The sequence below is a fragment of the Podarcis erhardii genome (assembly GCF_964252035.2).
Source record: "Podarcis erhardii genome assembly, chromosome: 5".
Lineage (NCBI taxonomy): Eukaryota > Metazoa > Chordata > Lepidosauria > Squamata > Lacertidae > Podarcis > Podarcis erhardii.
Window position 1 is genome coordinate 38005650 of NC_138509.1, and position 7702 is coordinate 38013351.

At 41.9% G+C, this 7702-nt stretch overlaps 1 long non-coding RNA gene across 1 annotated transcript; it reads right to left on the reverse strand.

Annotated features, from left to right (window-relative positions):
• Positions 1-148: 148 nt before the first annotated feature.
• On the reverse strand, positions 149-7320 carry LOC309342621. Its single transcript, XR_014156920.1, has 3 exons — positions 6865-7320; positions 4668-4936; positions 149-3308 (listed from the first exon to the last, which is right to left on the reverse strand). It is a non-coding gene; the product is annotated as an uncharacterized lncRNA (long non-coding RNA).
• Positions 7321-7702: the final 382 nt, after the last annotated feature.

Consider the following 7702-nt stretch of genomic DNA (forward strand, 5'->3'; position numbering starts at 1 on the left):
GTACATTTTCTTTCTCTGCTTAGCTCAATGAAAACATTGGGGATATATTACATTGCTCCGAGCCCTCCAGGGCAGTGTGGCCTGTTTCTCTTATTTAGATAGATACAGATATCTGAGAGGTCATTGTTTTGCATGTATACTAAATATATATACAGTGGTACCTTGGGTTACATACGCTTCAGGTTACATACGCTTCAGGTTACAGACTCTGCTAACCCAGAAATAGTAGCTCGGGTTAAGAACTTTGCTTCAGGATGAGAACAGAAATCGTGCGGCCGCAGCAGGAGGCCCCATTAACTAAAGTGGTGCTTCAGGTTAAGAACAGTTTCAGGTTAAGAACAGACCTCCGGAACGAATTAAGTACTTAACCCGAGGTACCACTGTATATATATTATCCTTACATTGCGAGAACAGAGGCCTGAGTTGTGCCTGCTTTGGTTTGCGAAAGGGCAAGTCCATGTATAAGTCGTCAAGAATAGATTACTGTGATGCGCTCTCACAGTCCAAATACAAACCACAGAAAGAGAAAGTTTATTTCACTGATTTTATTTCTTCCTTTCCAAGGTCTTGTCATAAAGTGGGACGCCAGCTTCCTTTAAAAAAGGTATAAAAAGGTGGTACCACTAACCAGAACCTTCCTAAGTGCTTCGCAGCTGTTCCCTTGTATGTATTATGTATTTCATTTACATCCCACCTTTCCTTGGAGGAGCGCAAGTGATGCCTGAAAGAGAAAAACAGGCACTTTTTGTTGGGGGGTGGGTGGGGATGGTGCATTTCCACCTGCATCATCCAGCCCGGACATTGAAGTCCAGCGCAGAGGGCCTTCTGGCAGTTCCCTCCCTGCAAGAAGTGAGGTTACAGGGAACCAGGCAGAGGGCCTTCTTGGTAGTGGCGCCCGGCCTGTGGAACGGCCTCCCATCAGATGTCAAGGAAATAAACAACTACCTGACTTTTAGAAGACATCTGAAGGCAGCCCTGTTTTTAGTGTTTGACCTTTTATTATGTTTTTATGTGTGCTGGAAGCTGCCCAGATTGTCTGGGGAAACCTAGTCAGATGGACGGGATATAAATAACAACTTTATTCCTATTCTTTATTTTCATGCCAGGGAAAGGTCCATTATGGTTGTAGTGAGAAATCAGTGGGCCCATCAGGAGTTTCGGTTTCCTTCAAAAGCAGCTCTCCGTATTTTGTGCGCAAGGGAGCTAGAGCTGTAGCCTCGGCGTTGCTTTTTCTGCAGCTTAGCTGGCCAAATAGCTGGCATTAAATTATGAGCTCGTAGGGAAAGGTTTTGACAGGTGCTGCAGGGCTTGTTTGGCTAGCTAGAGCATTTTGAATCAACATCTGACTTCTGAACTTTGGGGGCTGATTTTTTCCACCCTGCGACTTTGTGCCACTTAGCACAACCTCAGCAGAAATGGTTCCCTGCTGCCTGTGGCCATGTGCATCTTAGGCATGGGTAGGCAGACGAAGGCCCGGGGGCCGGATCTGACTCAATCGCCTTCTCAATCTGGCTCGCAGACGGTCCAGGAATCAGCGTGTTTTTACATGAGTAGAATGTGTGCTTTTATTTAAAATGCATCTCTGGGTAATTTGTGGGGCATAGGAATTCGTTCATTTTTGTCTTTCAAAATATAGTCCAGCCCCCCACAAGGTCTGAGGGACAGTGGACCAGCTTCCTGCTGAAAAAGTTTGCTGACCCCTGGTCTTAGGAGTGTGTGTCACAAGCAGGGGCCACAAGGTGGGTTTGGGGATGTGGATTAAGTGGGAGGCACTGGAGCGATGGGGTGGGTGTTGTTTATGGGTGCTTGTGAGCTGTGAGAGTAGAATGGGATGTGTAGTGGGTGCTGTATTATTTGTGTAGAGATATTTGGGTATACTGTGTCTATGGTACTGGGGTGACTGTTGTATACTGGGAGTCAGGATGTGCTTCGGCAAAAGTATTGCATTGTATAGTTTATTACATATGTTATTTCTGTAAACTGCTCAGAGACATTAAGTGATACTAAGTGACATATAAATATATGAAATTCTAGAGGCTGCCCCCCCCCCCGCTCGCTCCACTCACCAACCCCAACTACTTGCCAACCCCCTTCCTCCATAACTGTTCCTTCTCTCTTTATACCTCAGTGAGTGTTTATCATGCTTTTAAGCATTTTATTGGTTGGTATTGATTTTATAGAAGTCACTTTGGGAGCCCTGTTAGCTGAAGACCAGGATACAAATGTCCAAAATAAAAAGAAGAGGATCTGTGTGTTATTTTTAAAACTGCAAATGACATACAAATCATAAAAGTAGAGTGACAAAATAACAGGACAACAGTGTGCACAGCAATGCGCTCATGCCGTTTTCACTAATATTCATTTTTACAGACATTTCCCCCAAATATATGCATTTGTACATATTTTCTGGTTGGAGAAATGCATTGCAAAATCAGGAGAAGGGTGAATTTTGGAAACTAGGTAGGTTTGCATCAAAAGGCGAACTGAACCAAATTTCTTCGCGTTGCTGGAACAGGCCACATGATTTCTGTGTTCTGTACGGTAATAAACGCAATATCACAATATCAATACTGGATTCAGGAACTTATTTCTGAACTGCAATATTTCATCAGACATCCCTTTATGGAGGCCCTTGAATCTAAACTATTGATTGTGCAATTAAAGCTCCAAATCCTCACCTTTGTGCTTCTGCTGCAGGGGTATCACGTTTCCTAAGTGCTCAGAGTGCAATGTTTATGCCTGATAAAACATAATACCTCCTCTCTTAAGGACTCAATAGCATCAAGCGATTGTTAGACCGGAATGTGGCTGGACAGGAGAAATGAGTACATCAGCTTTTTGCTTTTTTTTTGGTGGGCAACAGAATTCATGTTCCCAGACCTAAACATTCTGTGAATGTCTCCTGTTTTCCCCATGTCAGTTCATTTGGTGCAGTGCACAGCTGGAGTGTTAAGAGGCAGCTCTGAACATTACAATTACTTGGTGCGTTTAACACCAGTATTTTCCCCACAGAAAATAAAAATACTTAACCTAAGACATTCACCTTGAAATCCATCTTAACCCAGCAAAAAAGATGTGGTGTAGGTTTTGTTTTTTTAAGTTGCTCTAGGTTTTTAAGCTAACGTGGATGGCCACCAGTCATGTATGGTTTAGTTGAGGTTCCTTCACAGCAGTGGGTTGGCCTCGATCACCCTTGGGATCCCTCCCAACTCTACATATTTATGATTCTATGACTAGGGGTTAGTCTGGTTGTGCTCTTAGGATTCCCCTCCATTCCTGTGATCTTGTAGTTGCTGCAAGAGTGGATTCTGCAGAAAAAGAGACCGTGGAAAGTGGTCGAACCAGTCTGTCTGTGACGTTAATGGCTATAGCCAAGTCTGTGAAGTATCAGATGTTGTTATGTTATGCTTGGGCTAAACTGTTCCACAGAAAATAGCTGAAAATCTTTCCAGGAGGTGAGCTTAGGCAGGAAGGTATTCTTCCCTCTCTCACCTGGCTGGAGGTGATGCCATCAAGGTGTGGGACTGAGTGCGCAGAAGAACAAAAGAACCAGTCAGGCTAGTAACTGGGAGTTGGAAAGACAGAGACACCTGATTTCTCTCTCTGTGAGAATCTAGTACTAAGAGTCTGTGAAAGCTCCCCTAGAAACCTAATGGGAGAATAGTAAGATCTGTTGGCTGTGTTATTGTTGAGAGCCCTTCTATATTATGCTCAGTCTACGGTGTGTGTGTGTGTGTGTGTGAGAGAGAGAGTGAGTGTGCACGCTAAACAAAACCATATCACAGAAACACTACAATCACTACCAACCTTCATACTATAGAAACTAAACCTAAGGCACTTGCAAGCTCCCATGAAAAAATTCACTGCTCAGAGACTGGAGGTGTGCTTGAAAATGTATTGACTCTGTTTAAAATTGATCAGAAATGTAACACCAATTGGCATCTGCTAGAAGATAGATATTTTTAATTGGCTGGATATGTAATTTTTCCTAAATATGAATTTAATTATTATAGGTGTGTTTCTCTCTCTGCTGTTTTAAGCTGCTTTCAACAGATGTTGGGAAGACAGCATTTAATTTTTGTTTAAAAAATGTAAATAAGTCAACTGAAGTAAAAGTATACTATGTGAGGGTACAAATATATAGGCTCAGCTCCATAAAGGATTTCACAGCCCAATGGCTTCTGCAAATGACTGGGAGATGTCTGGTTTTCCATCGGGTTGCAGCCCTTGAGGTTTATGGCAAGCCATGCTGCGGAGAGATCCCTCCTGCAACCTTAGTAGTGTGAATGACCACCACATAGCTGGCCAGAAGTCACACCTCAGTGCAATCTAAATTAATGACTGGAGCAAACAGAGATGCCTTAAGTCTGGTGCCTGCAAGCTGATGATAGTGATTAACATTCATACACTGCCTGTCATGACTCCGAAGATCACAGGGCGGTTTTCAGCATTAAAATACAAAATGGAAAAACACAAAATGCGTATCATAATAAGAACAGCCCCCAAAAAACCTCCTCCCACAAACACATTTAAAAGGCCATAGATTATTTAACAGCCAAGGGTCTGGTTATAGAATAATGATGGCATCACACATGCTTCCCAGGGGGAGAGCATTCCACAAATGGGGAGCCATTCCTGAAAGAGCAGGTTCTCAGGTTGCCACTCACCTCACTTCCCTCGCAGGAGGCTCACGGAGAAGAGACTCTGATGATGGTCATGTGGGGACAGGCAATCCTTGAGGTACTGGGGTCCTGAGGTGCAGAAGGCTTTAAAGCTCAAAAACAGTACTTTGACATGAGTTTGGAAATGGAGTGCCAATGCAGTCAAGCCAATGCAGACATAGCACAATGGACTCTGGAAATCCCCTTGAGATTCAGCTGGTCATCCATTATTGGGGTTTGGGCTCATGGTACTCGTGCTTTGATCCTTTGGGATACTGGCAAACCAGTAAATAAAGGTAAAACAGCCGGTTAGCAGTTTAATCTTGGTAATAGAGACAGAAGATCATACAAAGCTCTTAACAACTTGGGTCCAGGATGCTGTAAGGACCACTTTAGCCCTTATGTCCTGGCTTGACCACTGAGTCATGTTATAGAGGCCTGGCTGGCCTCCATTGAGAGTTGCACGTTTTGTGTCAGAAGCACCGAGCTCTTCCAGCAAAGATTCAGTATGTTAAATTTCAGCCATCTCCTTAGACCTTTTTATGTAGACAGGCCTATGCAACCTTTTTGATCAGTCATTTTAATCATTTTATGTTTTTATGATGGTTTTACACCACCATGTTCTATTGTCTAAATTGGCAATATATACTCTATAAATAAAAATTCAAAGTGTTTATTGAATAGGAGCGAGGACAACACATGAAATCTATTTAGGAACCACTACCCTCCAGTAAGCCTTTAATTGAATTGCTGTTGGTCTAACTGCATTCAGTTCAGGTTTCGATGCAGCAGGGAGGAGACTACTCATAAAATTCTGTTTTTTAACTACTGGCTTCCATGCTGTTTTGCTGTCTAAATGATTATTGCTTTGCAATAAAGCTGCCTCCACAGTCTGCAGGCAGTATTTTCATAATATAGCCAGGATAAATGCTCATAACCACGCTCAATTATTTACAGAAGAGCTTAATTAAAACAAGTGTAGATTTAAATAAAGCAGCAAGCAAAGTTCAATTATGTGTAAGAGAGATGTTGCAGTGTTAATGTAAATGTAAATTGGTTGTCCGGGTGTAATGTAAATTGGTTGTCCGGGTGTAATGTGAACAAGATGCCCTGGTCATTCCAGACACAGAACTTGAATTTAACCCATAAGGTCTCACTCCCAATGTCTATTTTATACAACCCACTTTTAAAGCTGGTCTGTCCGCTTAACCCTCTTACATCATTTGTTTTGACATCAATCTGCCTTAAAATTGGAGTTAAATTGGAGCACCTTTTTAACTCCCAGATAGCAATAAAGATACAATTTATTTCAGTGTGACTCTGTGTTTAACATAATAAATTTATTGGAAATCACAGTCGAAAAACACTGCTAAACACACGTTACTAGGGTACACTGGCCTCCACAGTGTTGTTGACATGATTATTTTTTAACAAAACTGCTACTGAGATTCATTAGAGCAGTTTTGTGTTGAGCAACTGTGAGTCTCAAGCACTTTAGGGTTGAGTATTTATTTATTTAGAGACAAACCAACCAGCTGGGAAAAGATACAACCTTCCAATGAGGCATCCTTCATTAGAAATCTCTGGAGGAGAAAACCAAAGAGAAAACCAAAAATGCCTAGGTAAAATATGGAAGGTGTTTAATAAACCCCAGTGGATTAATAATAAGAAACAATACAAATAAAACATGAGTGCTAACAAGTTTGATCTTTGAGAGTACTAACTCCTATGTCAAGATAAAGACAACTTGGAGAAGAATGAGCCTCCTAAGGTTAAGCTTAGCCTGCGATCCAATGGATGCCTGCAATGTTTTATAATGTTGGGGTTTTTTTCATTAAAGAAATGAAATACAGTTCTTTACAAAAAGAACCCAATTTTGATCAGTTGCTGGAGATAGGTAGTGCCTTTCCTATTCAATTTTAATAGGGGTACATAGGATCCTTTCTTTTTGCAAGTTAAACAGAAACTTTTCTTTTTTTTTAAGGGTGGGGATATGAAACACCACAGTGCAACTGGCCTCAATTGTTGAGGATTTCATGGCGCATGAAATGGTTCAGGGTTTTTTGTTTTTAAATTGAAAACAGTGACTTAAAAAGCCACCCCAACTTGGGCAGATAAATCAGTCATGTTTCTGTTATTTGCCACTTTTTTTTAATGTGTATGTGGGGGGGGGGGAGGGAGAGATCACATGAGCCATCCTTACTATATAAACAAGGGTTGCTTGAATACTGAACAAACTCCTAGAACCCCATGGATTTTACACATCTTTTGACGAGACACCTAATGCATCTGCTGGAATTTGTAAAGCTTGGGTATGAGCACTCTTAATGGTGATCTAAATGGAAGAAGACCGGGATTAGCAAAGGCTCTGCAATTGTAATATAGAAGTTGGCACAACACAGCAATTCCTTGTGGACAAAGAGATTTTGCTGTGTACACAGAGCTGCCTTGCACGCAATAGTTTCCTGGTTTACTGCACAAATGGGCACAAGGCCAGTGCACTGGTGGATCTTCTGTCTGTGCATGGGAACTTGTGCTTCTTCCTTGTGAAATCTAAGCTCCCCCTTCCCACTGCAACCCCTGAAAAGCCACTCCAGAAACTGGAGAAACCCTCTAGAATAGCCACCAACCCAATTTTGAAGCTGCTGTAGGTATAAGACATCAGTGCTTCCCTATATCATGGGGCTCTTTGAATCCTTGATTCTACTTTCCAGTGCCTAACAAATTCAAACCCCTCTTTCCAACACCAATGTCTCAGCCACACATTGAGGCTTTCAATCTCCTACACAGCAATAGAAATATCACTTCCAGAACCACACAACTTGCATTTCCCAATGATCATTTAGCATAAAGCAATAGGTTAACTAATTTGGGGTTGGAGAAGGTGGGCTCAGACATTTTATGAAATTAAGCAAAACAAATGGCGGCATGGTCCAAGGATCTGCAGTGGAAAAGAGAAAGGAATTATAGATAGTACAACATAATCCTGCATAACTAAATCTGGGCAGAGTGAAGATGCTCTCGTAGAACTGGGATAATGA